The 15,596-nt window shown below is 41.1% G+C and overlaps 1 long non-coding RNA gene across 1 annotated transcript; it reads left to right on the forward strand.

Moving 5' to 3' along the window:
* The first annotated feature begins 7,815 nt into the window (after nt 1-7,815).
* Nucleotides 7,816-9,675, forward strand: LOC114790542 (uncharacterized). Its single transcript, XR_003749825.1, has 3 exons — nt 7,816-7,904; nt 8,773-8,992; nt 9,654-9,675. It is a non-coding gene; the product is annotated as an uncharacterized LOC114790542 (long non-coding RNA).
* The last annotated feature ends 5,921 nt before the right edge of the window (nt 9,676-15,596 follow it).

The raw sequence follows: 15,596 nt of genomic DNA on the forward strand, positions 1-15,596 counted from the left end.
TAATGTCTAAACGTTTAATGTGCAATTTTTTTGCATTTTTATATGCATTAAATGAGGCTATTCCCTAATCTAGCGTCCTTTAACTTCAGCAAAGATTCAAACTGTCCTCTGTAGCTGTGAAATTCTTTTACGTTACTATTCAGCAGGTTGATGGATTATAAAACCAGCAGTTAACGCTAATAATGTTGATCACTTGCCTGATTTCATGTCCCCCTGGCCCACCCATTTCAGCAGTTCTGTAGGCGGTCCTGGGACATGTCCCTGAGGAGCGCCAGCCAGCTGGTCAGCACTAATTTTGAGGGAGAAAGAGGAGACGCCGTCTAGACACGATGCTTTACTGCTCCTGTTTGGAGAAGAAATTACATCTAAATAAGGAAAAATAAAATGTTTAAATCTTTAAATGTGTGTTGTCTTTCACCATGTGGATAACCAATGGTTAGATGATGAGCAAAAATGAACATAATTGTATTTAAATTAAAGTAGTTAAAACAGGCAGAAGTAAATATTACTGTAATATTATTTTTTTCTCTTCTGAACATTCTGATTAAATTACCTGTCTTTAGATGAGTCTCAAACATTAATAAACCTTTCAAAATCTCCTAGGGTTTAACGTAAAAAAAACCCCACTAAAATCATCTTAGAATTTATATATGTCAACCTTAAAAGAAAACTGAAATTGCTGTGTGGGATACACATTTGCCAATTGTGAGCATGCGACTGTACTTTTATATTCTGTTAATTGTGTCCAGGCCGTGTTCCTAAGGCCTGTACTTAAAGTTGGTGCTATTAGCAATGAACACTTCACACCAATCAAGATGATGTTTCTTAACTTGTGAAACTATTGTCAAAAAAGGAATCTGGCAGTGAAAATCATTCCAGGCATTGACCTGGAGGTATGTAACGGTGTAATGTGTGTTGGTTTACATAGATTATACTAGAACCAAAAGGAGTATCTACATCCTGGGAACATAAAGTATCAGGAGTATTACTGGGCTTCTAGATAGAACTTCACCTGGTGGTCAAGGATGGGATTGGATATCAGCACCGTCTCCACACACTGCTCCTTGGGCGCCTATCATAACTGCCCACTGCTCCCTCAGGGGATGTGTTAAATGCAGAGACCACATTTCACTGTGTGCACTTGGTGCTGTACTGTCATGAAAGTGTTAACTAATCACTTTCACTTCACTTCAAAATTCACCAATTCAGAATTTCTTTGTATTGAAAAAACAAGTATTCACTACATATAATGTGTGTTTTAATTTAAACCTGCTAAAAAAAACCACAAAAGAATGTGGATGTCTTATTTCAGTATTAGGCGCCTTTATGGTTAAGTACATAACTCCACATGTGTTCATTCATAGTTTTAATGCCTTCAGTGAGAATCTACCAATGTAAAATGGTCATGAAGAAAACACATTGAAAGAGAAGGTGTGTCCAAACGTTTGGCCTGTACTGTTATGAAGTTATGACTGGAACGTCTGGATTTCCACATTCTGTTAATCACAAAACATTTTTTGTTAATCACAAAACAATTTTTTATATCATATTACAGTGTCCCTGAGCAAATCCTAGATTCTCATAAATCCAATATGTTGAACTCATATACCACATATGCATGTGGTATGGCAGATTGAAAAAGCACTGACAAAACATCTCCATCAAGTGTCAGGACATCTTTGAACCTGTACCTGGACAAGATAAACTCATCAGAACTGTGAAGACCAAGGGTTCATTCTGGGCAGAAGCAGCATCAAACAAAGACATATAGCACATGCTTGTGCTCCCTTTCTGGGAAATGTATTTGGTTGTCTTAGTCAGCTTCTGCTGAACTTCCACAAAAATGAGTTCTTCATGAAGAGGATCGGTGATGAGGCTCAAGAAAACAGAATAATCTTTTGCATGAGATAAAGGAGCTTCTACGTTATGTGGGAGCCTTGCATGAGAAAGACAGTAAATAAATCCCCAGAAATCTGACTGAGATGTTCGCCCACTTCTTTATCATCCAGACCTGCATGAAGAACCAGAATTATGATGCGATTATCTTGAAATTTAAACAACGTCTTATTATATGAAGCAGACCTGAGAGAATATGGCATAGACGTCACTGCTGCATCGGTCTATGTGTGACTTTCATGATCCGGACCGGCAGGGGTTTACTCCGGATCCGGAGTCCCGAGTCCGGACCGGAGTTTCATGTTCGTCCTGTGTAATGTTGCTGGTTCGAATCCCGATCCACTGAGGTGCCACTGAGCAAAGCGCCGTCCCTCCACACACTGCTCCCCGGGCGCCTGTCATGGCTGCCCACTGCTCACTCAGGGTGATGGGTTAAATGCTGAGGACAAATTTCACTGTGTGCTGTGTATCAAATGTGACAATCACTTCACTTTATTATTATTACCATAAATCAGGAAGTTTTCCATGTTGTGAAGAACTTCAGCATGATGTTTACAACAGTCTGCTAATTCCTCTGAGTAATTGTAACAGTTTTTCCTACAGAGAACATGGCACTGGTGAGGAATCAATCTCGTGCTGGATGCCTGAAAGAAACCATGCTCAGGGCAACAGCAGCCAAATACTTGAAATGATCTAAGGATTACATCAGTTTATGACTGCCACAAACACACAAGAATGTGAAATAAAATATATATAAACTACAGAAGGCAAAATGGTCCAACGTGGTACTGGCAAGGTGTACCTAATAAAGTGGCCGGTGAGTGTGTAATGTCACAAATTATAAATGTATATATTTTTTAATAATGCTGTCATTAAATCATTCCATATTTGGGTATAGAAGATGGGGAGAAAGTTAAAGAGTTATTATCTGAAGCTCACATTGGACATTTGCTAATCGTACATTTGGAAAAATGGGAATCCATAAAAAGGATCCAGCGACGTTCCTCCTGTCTCGATGCTGAAACCACACAGAGACAACCAGCACCAGGCCTCAGTATATTGTGTTAACTTCATGCAATTAGCCTACACAGCAATGTACCAGTAAGTTGCAAAGCTAATTTACCTTTTGTGCTAAGCTGGAGATTGTCATACATCATAGTTATATTTACATATTTCACATCTGACGTGAAAAAGCAGTAGTGCCTGTATTTCTCTCTTTTAGGGCAGAACGAAAATTGATTGGTTCAGAGAGAGAACCAGTCAAATCGTAGAGGAGGCGGGTCTAACGAAATGGAGGGGCAGATGGGAGTTTAAAAAAATGTCTCTGTGGCAGGATCCGTGAATGGATTTTTCACTGCGCTTAATACAAAAGTAAGATTATTTAAAATGTATTTGATGTACAGGCTTTACTTTGCGAAATTGGTTTGAGGCAATGAACACACTCACCAGATAATGTTGATTAAAGCAGGTAAGCATTAACTTAGCATTAGATATTAGCTAGCTTTAGTAATTAAACCATAAAGATTCTGATGAAATGCTGATTGCATGTGATGCATAACTCATATTTGTGTATTTTATAACCACTTTTGAAATCAGAGCTAGCTGATTATATTTTTCATTTTGCCAGCAGCCATCACTTCAGGTCAGGTTTGGTATTTGAAATGGCTTTTTTTCTACATTATTATGATCTCTTATTAGTGTTGTAGAGTTTTTAAAGTCTGGGGAAGACTGTGTTGCAAGCAGTTACTATAAGTAATGTAGGGCAAAGATGTGCTGTCAGCTTTATTACTTTATTATTATTTTGTGCATTCCTATATCAAGCTATTTTAAATCTCATGTCTGGCTTGGCACAAATTATTACATGAATGCTCTTATTTTTCCTGATGTAAAAGACAGTATCAGAGTGGACATACTATGCACATCACAGTTAAAGCAAACATTTGTTTTGATCAGCCATTAAGTGATGACCAACCGCTGATCACTGTAGTACAGACACTCTGTCAAAAACAACTACTTAAAGAACATCCACATCTCATGATGCTTATGGACGCCATCTACGAAGGCCTGATCTTAGTGCAGCTTTAATGAATAAAATGTAAAACAGACCGAGATTTGCACATTGTTACATTAGACACAACATAAAAATCGCAATTTTCTGTATATTGCTATGAACAATGATAAATAACTGTACATAACAGAAGCAGTAAGGTGCATACTTTTAAGAAGTGTGTGGGGTGATAATGGTTGATTTGGAGGGATGTCAGGAGATCAAAAGAAGAACAACTTTGAGAACCAAGGTGACCTTCCTTCTCTGTGTCCTGCAGCCGAGGGCATCGAAACCGGCATTTGGAGGGGAGCTACTCAAAGGCAGAATTCAGAGAGTGTGAGGGGTCTTTAATGACCCTAAGTTAGTCAGTCCAATAATACAGCACTCTTTATCCGATTTGCGTGCTGCGTGCTGGTGGAATGGAACCAGCACATGATTGAGAATGATATGACACTCTCTATGAAGGAGTAGTAAAAAGTCTGTAAAATATATTTCCTGATTCCAGAGGATTTGATCTGCCTAAGGAGGTTTTGCTGTTGATGACACTTTCTGAGAAACCCCTCTGTATTGCAGGAGAACTTCAGCAGGGGGTCGAGGATGGTGCCCAGGTATTTACAGTACAGGCCAAAAGTTTGGACACACCTTCTCATTCAATGTACTTTCTTTATTTTCATGACCATTTACATTGGTAGATTCTCACTGAAGGCATCAAAACTATGAATGAACATATGTGGAGTTATGTACTACAATGAAAACATGTTTTACATTGTAGTTTCTTCAAAATAGCCACCCTTTGCTCTGATTACTGCTTTACACACTCTTGGCATTCTCTCGATGAGCTTCAAGAGGTCGTCACCTGAAATGGTTTTCCAACAGTCTTGAAGGAGTTCCCAGAGGTGTTTAGCACTTGTTGGCCCTTTTGCCTTCACTCTACGGTCCTGCTCACACCAAACCATCTCGACTGGGTTCAGGTCCTGTGACTGTGGAGGCCAGAGCTTAATACTTGCAATTTCATTGTCCACTTTGTCCACCAACACTATTTGAACCTGCACCACTAGTCCATCTTAAAAATTGAAGATTATATTTTAGTACTTTTTAACAGCAATGTACAATTAGATAACTAACTTTGCTAACTTCTCCTGGTTCTCTGCTCAAAGGATCTAAAATATGCAGATGCAACCTCAAGTGCAGAACCCAGAGATGTTTCCCATGATATTAGAAGACAATGCTGTGAAGGGACAACATGGTAGACCGTATACGGTAGACTATAGACCGACTCCTGGTGTTCTGCAGGCATCATGGAAGCGCTTACAAACGGTTGAGAATTTGCCTGCTAATGTTTACTTTATTACAGTGTAATACAATTTAAATTTGGTACAATACATTAATGTTGATGTCCTGTGTTTCTTGTTGGCTGGAACAGGTCATCAGCCAGGAGAGAGACATCCGCGCCGGAGACAAAATACAGGAAGCAGCGAGAGGTCAGTACACCACCCGACATCCCCAGACCAGGAAAGAGGTGCACTTGTCCGAATCCTGGACTCACCCAATCAGTTCCTCCACTCTTGTCTGTCCCCATGCAGATCAGCGGTATGTCATGCTGCACCGTCCCCAATTCAGGCTGAACTTTTTCCCTCCTCTCTTGCGCTACGTGGAGCAAAATGAGGAAACTCTGAGTGCGCTGGCAGCGGTGGGGTCAGTGAAGGTGGACTGCAGTTTAAATGGAGTAACCTTAAAGATGCAGTTTTTTTATTCTGGACGACAGTGAGCTTAGATTTCCATGTTTTTGTAAGATCTGCAGCATGGGAACGCACATAAAAACCATACAGTTCCCACACTTAAGTATCACTGACAATTTGCTATATCGAAGGACTCAGGCTCCTTACCTGTATAAAATACAACTGGAAGACAGAAGTGTTGCTGATTGATGAGCTCTGGACCCCTTTTTTTAATGGACATGCCCAAAATTAAACAGAGAAAACTATAAGTATTCATTTCAACTAATTACTGTTGTTCTGGGACAGTTTTGAAAATCAAATTTCAATCAAAAGTAAAACTAAAATGAAAACATGAATATAACTATTTTCTATTCCAATAATCTCTGGAATAAATGAACTGTATACACATTATTGAGTATCATGGCATTGCATTTTTTTTGGATGTGAGGCACCGTGGCGCCTGGCACTTTCTGCAGTGTAGACGTGTTTTCACCCTATAGATTCCGCATCCTGCAGTATCCCGTCACCGCTTGGCAGAGAGGTGGGTGTAGAAAATATATGAAGTAAAAAATTTGATCATGTAACTGATTTGAAATAAACAATACTGTACTCAGCAATTCAACAAAGAACATCAAGTATAGGGAGAAAACATTAAAAATATATGAATAATCTTTCTTTAATAATAAATTCTAAAACAGAGAGTAGATGCCTTTCAGAAGAAGGGATCTGAAAATGCCTCAACCTCTTCTGCACACAGGAGATCCTCTTCATCAGATGAAGATTGAACAGTACAAATAGCTGGACTGCTGTGTTGCACCAGAATATCCAGCACCTCCTCAGTCGTAAAAAACTTGCTTCTTTGCTGCGCCATCATAGTTTGGTCTTCTTTCAGAATCTACAGAAACAGTGGCGCTTGTCTTGTGTTGTGGACTGTTTTGCCTGTTATTCTGTACAATACGTGCAGGCATATCTCGCGATCGCATTGATCGATTTGAATAGTTTGTTTTAATCGTCTGAGCCTGTAGAATCGTGGGAGCATTTGTGGAAATAACTTCATCAACACCATTCACCACACACCATACGTCCAGGCATGGACATGGCACTGTATTAAGGCTGCTGATTTATTTGGAATTTATTCATCGTCAGACATGGTCCTGCAGAGTTTTTTGGTGAAGTTCGTTTATGTGCATGTCTTTGGAATTGTGTTTTGTTTAGGTAGTTTTGATTTAAAGCCTTAGCTAAAGGAGGCTAAATTTTTTTTTTTTCTTTGAATATATGTGGTTATCACAATTTTTTTCATGTCCTGTTACTCTGTGGGATGATGAGTCTCAGCTTGTGGAGAAAATACAGCAGCAGATGCTGGATCAGGAAGAGGTACGCCTGCGTGAACGCTTGCTTGTGTTCTGTTCTGTAGAAACCACCTACTTTCTGAAAATGCTGAGTGATTTTTTATTTTACACACACAAACACTTACACGTGTAACTAAACTCAGAGTCAATGACTTTAAGGATTCCATACAGCACGCCATCATATTTAAATGTCTCCTGAGGTAATTAATTTTTTGGTCTTGTTGGTCCCCTAATACTGAATCTGAAGTCTCTATCTGAAATTGAGCCTTGGTGCAGAATAACTACTTTGACCCAGTCCCACAATGGGATTTCCCCAGGATGTGCCATTTCCGTGTCTGTAGCTTTAAGGAAGCGGCCCCGTATTCAGAAGGTTGTCGGTTCAAATCCCGATCCGCGAAGGTGCCACTGAGGTGCCACTGAGCAAAGCACCAACCCCACACACTGCTCCCCGGGTGCCTGTCATGGCTGCCCACTGCTCACTAAGGGTGATGGTTAAAAGCAGTGGGTAACACACTCACCTATGAACCAGAAGACACAGGTTCAAACTCCTCTTGCTACCATTGTGTCCCTGAGCAAGACGCTTAACCCTGAGTTATCTCCAGGGTGACTGTCCCTGTAAATACTGATTGTAAGTCGCTCTGGACAAGGGTGACTGATAAATGCTGTTAATGTAATGTAATGTAATGAATTTTCTGCTCAACGATCTCTTCACTTTCACTTCAATTTTGATGGTTCGTACGCTCTGTGTATCTGTGACTTCAGGATAAGACCGAGGTTTATGAGCGAGTGGGAAAAGGTGACCAAGGTGGCAAGGAGTTGTGTCTGGGCTACAGAGAACTGCAGAGGGAGTGTAGAGTGAGACACGCATGGGCCAGAACCATTCATACACAGTGGGTACGGAAAGTATTCAGACCATCTTAAATTCTTCACTCTTTGTTATATTGCAGTCATTTGCTAAAATGATTTAAGTACATTTTTTCCTCATTAATGTACATACAGCACCGAATATTGACAGAAAAATACTGATATTTTTGCAGATTTATAAACAATGAAAAACTGAAATATCACATGGTCCTAAGTATTCAGTATTTAGTAGAAGCGTCTTTTTGATCTAATACAGCCATGAGTCTTTTTGGGAAAGATACAGCAAGGTTTTCAAACCTGGATTTGGGGATCCTCTGCCATTCCTTCTTGCAGATCCTCTCCACTTCTGGCAGGTTGGATGTAAACTCTGGTGGACAGCTAATTTTAAGTCTCTCCAGAGATTCTCAATTGGGTTTAAGTCAGGGCTCTGGCTGGATCATTCAACAGGCACAGAGTTGTTGTGAAGCCACCCTTTCGTAATTTTAGCTGTGTGCTCAGGGTCATTGTCTTGTTAGAATGCTGCTACCACCATGCTTCACTGTTGGGACTGTATTGGACAGGTGATTCTGCGTTTCTGAGCACTCTGGAGAAGGTTTTTGTCCAGGATATCCCTGTACTTGGCTGCATTTCTCTTTCCCTTGATTGCAACCAGTCGTCCTCCCCTGCAGAGGCAAAACCGCCCCACTGCATGATGCTGCCACCACCCTGCTTCACTGTTGGGACTGGATTGGACAGTGCCTGGTTTTCTCCACACATACCTCTTAGATTTAAGGCCAAAATGTAGAAGCTTCTGGCAGGCCACTCTGCCATAAAGTCCCGACTTGACTTTCTACAACTTTCTTCCATCTTCTGACTGCATCTTTGGGTTCTTCTTTACCTCTCTCACCAACGCTCCCAGTGCCAGAAGGGACGCCCACCCAGCCTGGAGAGGTGGCCATTTCTGCATCAGGTGACCTCATCTCACCAGCAAAGACAGGATTCACAGAAAGCGGGTGGACATCCTGAAAGGAAGCATTCTGGCCAAGAACCTCCTGAAGAACCGCATGGTCCATGTTCTTTGTGAGGCCACGACAGCTGCTTGCCCACTATCAAGGCCACACTGTCAGCAGCATTCATTGGTACATGTATCCCAGTCACATACCTAGATTAAATTTGCCTGTGACACCCAGTTTTTACTTCCTTTTTTTTCTTTTCAAGTGTCCTTCCATCTTATACAGACATAATGCATTTAAACCTGAATGAAAACGCACACCTAAACATTAAACTTGAACTTGTGTTTGCATCACACATATCCCAGAGTAGACCGATGCAGCAGTGACGTCTATGCCATATTCTCTCCTGACACTGTCCAGATGTCCTGACACTTATGAGTTCAACATATTGGATTTATGAGAATCTAGGATTTGCTCAGGGTTATTGTAATCTGCTATTAAAAAAAAAACCCACAAATGTTTTGTGATTAACATTTAACATGAGAATGTAGAAATCCAGACGTTCCAGTCATAACTTCACATACAGTACAGGCCAAACGTTTGGACACCTTAATATGTTTTCTTCATGACCATTTACATTGGTAGATTCTCACTGAAGGCATCAAAACTATGAATGAACACATGTGGAGTTATGTACTTAACAAAAAAGGCACCTAATACTGAAATAAGACATCCACATTCTTTTGTGTTATTTTAATGCTTTAGTAATATTAAATATGAATGGAGGATGAATGCCTCTGGAAAGATAAATGAAAAAAAAACCTTATGCCTCTTTTTCTATTTGTAGCTGTGGCACCTAATACCCCCACAACTCATCTCCTTACCTCATCTCCTGCCCGGCTCCTCGCTGCAGCGCACACCTCAGCCTGCACATCACCATGGAAACCAGATGCTTGCTACTCTTTTCCACCTGTTTCTGGTGCGTGCCGCTGCCTGCTACTGAACACTTTCACGTACCTGCCAGTTTTTTTGCACACAACTTTGGGTTTTCCTGTGCATCCAGGAACCCTGCACCTTCCCTTCTTGTCAAACATTATTGGCTAGTGGACATTGGTCATGTGGACATTTTGGTTTGGAATGGGTGACGTGGTGCTGTCTGAAGTGCACAAGAACACCAGTAAGACTGTTGATCATGTCGTGGCCAATCAGTAAATGTTCATTAAGGCAGGTACCTTTGTGTTTGGCAGAGCAGTCGAAGACCACACGTAACCTGTCAGGATGATAGGATGATAGATGGTGTGGTGTGGTATGTACCATGTCTTGCCAGGGAGTCCGATATCATCAGTCTCTTCTGCATCACCTCTTTCGATGATGTCATTAATGTATTTCATGTAATCCTCCTTGTATTTTTCGTCTTTCATGAGTTTGCGTTTGAACTGGTTTGGTCTGTTTTCAGCAAGTTTGTGGCTTTTCTCTAAATGGCAATGGCATCTCCAAATGTCCCTTTTCCATCTGTGTTATGCCTTGCTCAAGCTTTTGGAGGAATGTTAAATCCTCCTGTGATACAGTCTATTCGTTCCTGTCCGTCTCTTTGAAATCTCTTTCCAGAGCAAGTATTGCATCTGTTGGAGTAGAGTGAGGGATTTCTTTAACTGTGACTCTGTGGCAGAGGCTGCTGTCTATATCCGTTTCATTGTACAGTGCTGAGTTGCCTACTATGCTCCATCCTAAGTCTGTGCGAATAGCATAGGGCTCACCATCTTTTCCTAAGATTACTTGTTTAGGTGCAAGAGCTCTGGGACAGGTATAACCTATAAGGATGAGGAGTGGAGGGATCTCATCTACAATAGGCAGTAAATGACTGTTTGGCTGTTTCACATGTGGGTATGTGTTCCCCGTTAGCAGGTAAGCAATCCTTGGAGTATGCCGTGGGGAGCTTTATGACTGTGGCTGAGTTATAAACTCTCACCAAGAGATCAGACACCCTTCCACTACTTATGACAGCATTTTTACCCAGCATGTTAGTCAATTTCAGCTTTACTGGACAAACATCTGCCTGCAGCTCATGCGTTACATCCTGATCCACAAAGACAGCATCGCTCTGAGTGTCTAATAATGAATAGACCAATTTTTCCTTGAGTGGAATTTGTGGTGGTTGACAGCCATACTGGGACTATCATTGAGGTGCTGACGGTCTGTTCTGATCTGGCAACATTAAGTGACATGGCTGTTGCAGTTTCAGGTGATTTGCATTCTCCGTACTCACACGTGTTTGTCTTTGCAAACTGTTACTGTAATTTTCATCATGAAGACACACAGGATGTCTCTTTGTGCAGGTTTCGCAAGTGAGGCGGCGTCTGCAGTCCATAACACATATTTCTCTCACATATTTCTTTCTATTTTCTAGAGACATATTTAAGAAGTCTGGGCATTTGTGAAGCTCATGTGTGTCAGGATCCGGTCCGAAATGGGGGTTACTCCTGTCCGGATCAGGATCCGGACCGGAGTTTTATTGTTGTCCTGTGTAATGTTCCCTAATCGTTTTCACCTGTGTTAATTGTATAAAGCTGCCCTGTTCGTTTCTGTCTGCTGTCAGGTCTTTGAAGTTATGTTCTGTGTTCACCAGTGTCTACGTCTCGGATGTCTCCCCTGTCCTGTGAATCACCATTAAACCCCTGTTCCGTGATGTCAGGTGAAAGCGTCCTCCATTCCTCGTCATTCCTCGTCACTCCTCGTCCTCCTCTCCGTTCACCCGCCGCGTCATGCCCGCATGGACGTGACAATGTGCGTCCTGGCACAACATGCATGGGGAACTGTTAGGTGTGTTTGTTATTGTCGGTTTGTCACATTGTACAGTTGCATTTGTGTTAAATACACCTGCTTTATTCCCTCTGATTACCCTTGTAGTCCTTTTATCAATTTGTTTCAGTGCGGCGAAGTGCATGAATGGATGTGACTGGGTTGCTTCCGCTTCTAGGAAGGAAGCAAAATCACAGAAACTTGGAAACTCACCACCCTCCATTAAAGTTTTTGTTACCTGTCTATTCCATCTTGCATTTATCCAGTCCAGTAGTTTGTGCTACAATCTTTGATTTTCTTCACAGTTGTTGAGTATTTGTAATCCCTTTACGTGAGGCATAGCAAGCTTGCATGCATTTATGAAATCTGCAAGGTTCCTTAATCCATCAGCGTCTCTGGACTGCACTCTTTGGCCAATTCGCTACCTTCTCTCTAAATGCCTTTTGTATCATGAATGGTTGACCGTATCTTTGGTTTAGTATATCCCAAGCATCATTGTATGCCTCTTCATCGTAAGAATGCACTTAACCTGGAACACCGAACAGGTTCCAACGTTTATCAGACGGCCTTATCCAGAGTACTTTACAGTCAGTAGTGACAGGGACAGTCCCCCCTGGAGCAGCTCAGGGTAAAGTATTGTTAGTATTCCATATTGACTTTAACATTGACTAACTCATCACTAACTCACTCTTCTGTTTTCTCTATCCTTCACCATCCACTGTGGTGGACAGAGGATGAAGGTGGACGCTGTAATACAGCTGGACCTAGATGTGACATAGTCACCGAATGCCACACGTCACATGCCACGAAATATATGGCGGTTTGTGATTTGCTTCTTTACCTGCTATAACTGATCTATGCGACGGTTTAAGGCCAAATACATTAAGCCCTTTGTGTACTGGGCCAGTAATATTTTCATCTGATGGTTTTCACTACTTTAATTTAAATACAATTATGTTAATTTTTGTTCATCTAACCTTTGGTTTTCCACATGGTGAAAGATAAAACACACTTAAAGATTTGAACATTTTATTTTTTCTTATTTAGATGTCATTTCTTCCACAAACAGGAGAGCAGTAACGCATCGGGTCTAGCCGATTTCTCCTCTTCCTCCCTCAAAACCTGTGCTGACCAGCTGGCTCCAGGTTTCACTCACTGACTGTGAGTACCGCGGCTCCTCAGGGACGTGTCTTCTCACCACAATTTTCCAGGACCGTCTACAGAACCGCTGAAATGGGTGGGCCAGAGGAACATAAAATCAGGCAAGTAATCAATATTATTAGCATTAACAGCTGGTTTTATAAAGCAGTCACCTGCTGGGGGTGAAGGTAAATCACGCTAGATTAGGGAATAGCCTCATGTAATGCATATGAGCAGTAAGTAATTAAACGTATATTAAACATTTAGACACTAGATAAGCAGCCATTCTGAAAACAGACTCCACAGGGAGTTGAACCCCGCCCTGATCCTGAAGGTCAGGTGTGCCACCACCGGAGCCTTTTTTTTTGGCTTTAATTTTTTTCTACTACTGTTAATTATTAAACTGTTTAATGAACTACAGGTAAAATTAGTGCCAATTCATGTCCAATTCATCTCCAATTGGCCTAGTTGTTTTGTGGGGGAAACCGGAGAACCCGGAGAAAACCCACACTGACACGGGGAGATACATGCAAATTTGCAAATCTCCACACAGAAGGGACCGAAACTCAGATCTCCTTGCTGTGAGACAAGGTGCTAACCACAATGTCACCGTGCCGCCCGTCACTAAATACTTACCTTCATACTTACCTTCATGCTTACCTGTACTAGTGATCACTATTGGTGCTGCTAGTGCTACTAATAGTGGTACTAGTAAGGTGGAGGGAGGAGGGACATCTCGAAATCCATGTCCCAGATGACAGGAATGTTGTTCAGCTCCTCCAAAAAATCCTCCAGACTGGCTTCTTGTTGGGGTCCCTGTGGACTGTCTGCTGCTGGGTCGCTGGTCATCATTTCCTGCTCCATCTGGTCCTGAAGAATCCAGCGGTCCTCGTTGCTCTCAAACTCCATGGATGATGTGCTGGTGGAGGGCTGGTGAGCACTGGTGACACTGGGCAGAGGTGTGGCAGGACCATCCTGTACCTGCGGCCTGCTCCATGGAGGCAGAAAGCTCATCTCCACAGCCAGGTCCCAGATTCCAGGAACAAAGCTCAGCTTGTCCATCACATCTACCGGAAAAACAACCTCCTGAGTGTCTTCCTGCTGGGGTGGCTGTGGAGTAGCCTGCAGCTGCTGCATACAGGGAATGCTCCACAGCAGAGCTGGAGGGGAGTTAGTGTCCCTCACACATGCCCACGGTATACCTGAGAAGTACACTGACATGAATACATTGAGATATTTGGTGATAATTTACAGACTTTGATACCTTACAATGGACCATATATGTTTACTGGATACACAAATACTGGATTTACAGTGAGCTGCACCTGTGGTTTGTTTTTCTTATTGATCTTGAGTTATGAATTATGAGGAAAGCAGTAGAATACCGAAGAGAAAACACAGTATTATGTGGAGTTTCTTAATGTCTTACCAGTGTGAAGAATGTGAGCTGGTATTTTTGGCAGGATCCTGCGAGGTGGCCTTCTGGTGACTGGTGGCTCCTTGGTCTTTTTCCGAGGGCGGCCCATCCTTCACCTGGAAAAATCTCTCTATGTGTCCTAAAAAACAAAAGTGAGCAGGTAATAAATGATGCTAACCTAAGTTATACTAAGCTAAGTTTTGCTACGCTAAATTATGCTAAGCTAATCTCTCAACCATAAGATAAAATTAAGAAACTACAAAATAAATTAAGAGTTATCAAGTCTAAACAGAAACACTAACTAATAACAGTGCTAAAACAATAAAAGAAGTTAGCCTTTAAAAAGGCTTTTGGTGTGAAAAGTAGAATTTTTTGTCTGAAGAAAGCAGGAGTAATAAAAATACAACTGGCTCCTTCAGTGTTGCCTAGCAACTGTATGTTGTAAACATATGTTCACATGGAACAGCACTGAGAAGCCAATCAGGAGCCACATATTTAAGCAGAAACATTTTCTCTATTCATATTTGCACCTTTGCATATTAGAACTGAAAATCTCTTTCTGGTCAAAATACATGTTTGATATATTTTTGAATAGCCAAATTATTTACATTTACTGTCCAAATAAATAAAATTTAGCAACATATAGCAACTGAATTTTATTTAGTTTAATTATTTTATTTTATTTTACTGTTTAATAATACTGCTAGAGGATGCATAGAGGTTCATTCTTGAAGAATATATTTTAAAATATATACTTTCAATGTTCATGAGAGGAAAAGCACAACTTCAAGCATTCCTAATTGCAACGATTTCTTATCTCCACTAGATGGCGGTAAAGATCTCACTCAATCATTTACAAGGTCTACTGATGTTTACTTAGACGTCAGTAGATTTATTTCTGTTTATTTAATATGGTGGCAACATTCACTCCTTTGAAACAATTGTGTCAAGCAAACATGTCTGGTGCCATCTTGTTTCTACTAGATGTGAAAGGCAGGTGGCACATATATGAACTGGGTTGAAAGACACTGGGGTCCTAAGGATGTTAACGGAACGGCCTGATTTGGTAACAATGCTGTTCCCCTCACTGTTCTTGACACGCAGTTAAGATTTATGATATTTTTGGTTGAGACCTTTGTCAGAATTATACGTTGTAATTAGCGTTTACAACTGTTTTATGCTTTTACTTCTGTTTTAGATTCAGTATATTCATTGTTATGTACTTTCAGTCTTAAGTCATTCATAAATTGAGTTTCAAAAGATTTTGTGTGTTTTTGTGCTGTATTAGAGTTGACTGTATTAGACAATATGCATTACTTAATTCCTGACATCCTATTTGTACTTCAGGCAGCCTAAAGGAATGTTAGTCTGGGAATAGGTACTCCAGTTGTTCTACTGTTGAGTTGTAAACTTCCTGTGCTTCACTCATAGAAA

This window comes from Denticeps clupeoides, chromosome 5 (genome assembly GCF_900700375.1).
Source record: "Denticeps clupeoides chromosome 5, fDenClu1.1, whole genome shotgun sequence".
Lineage (NCBI taxonomy): Eukaryota > Metazoa > Chordata > Actinopteri > Clupeiformes > Denticipitidae > Denticeps > Denticeps clupeoides.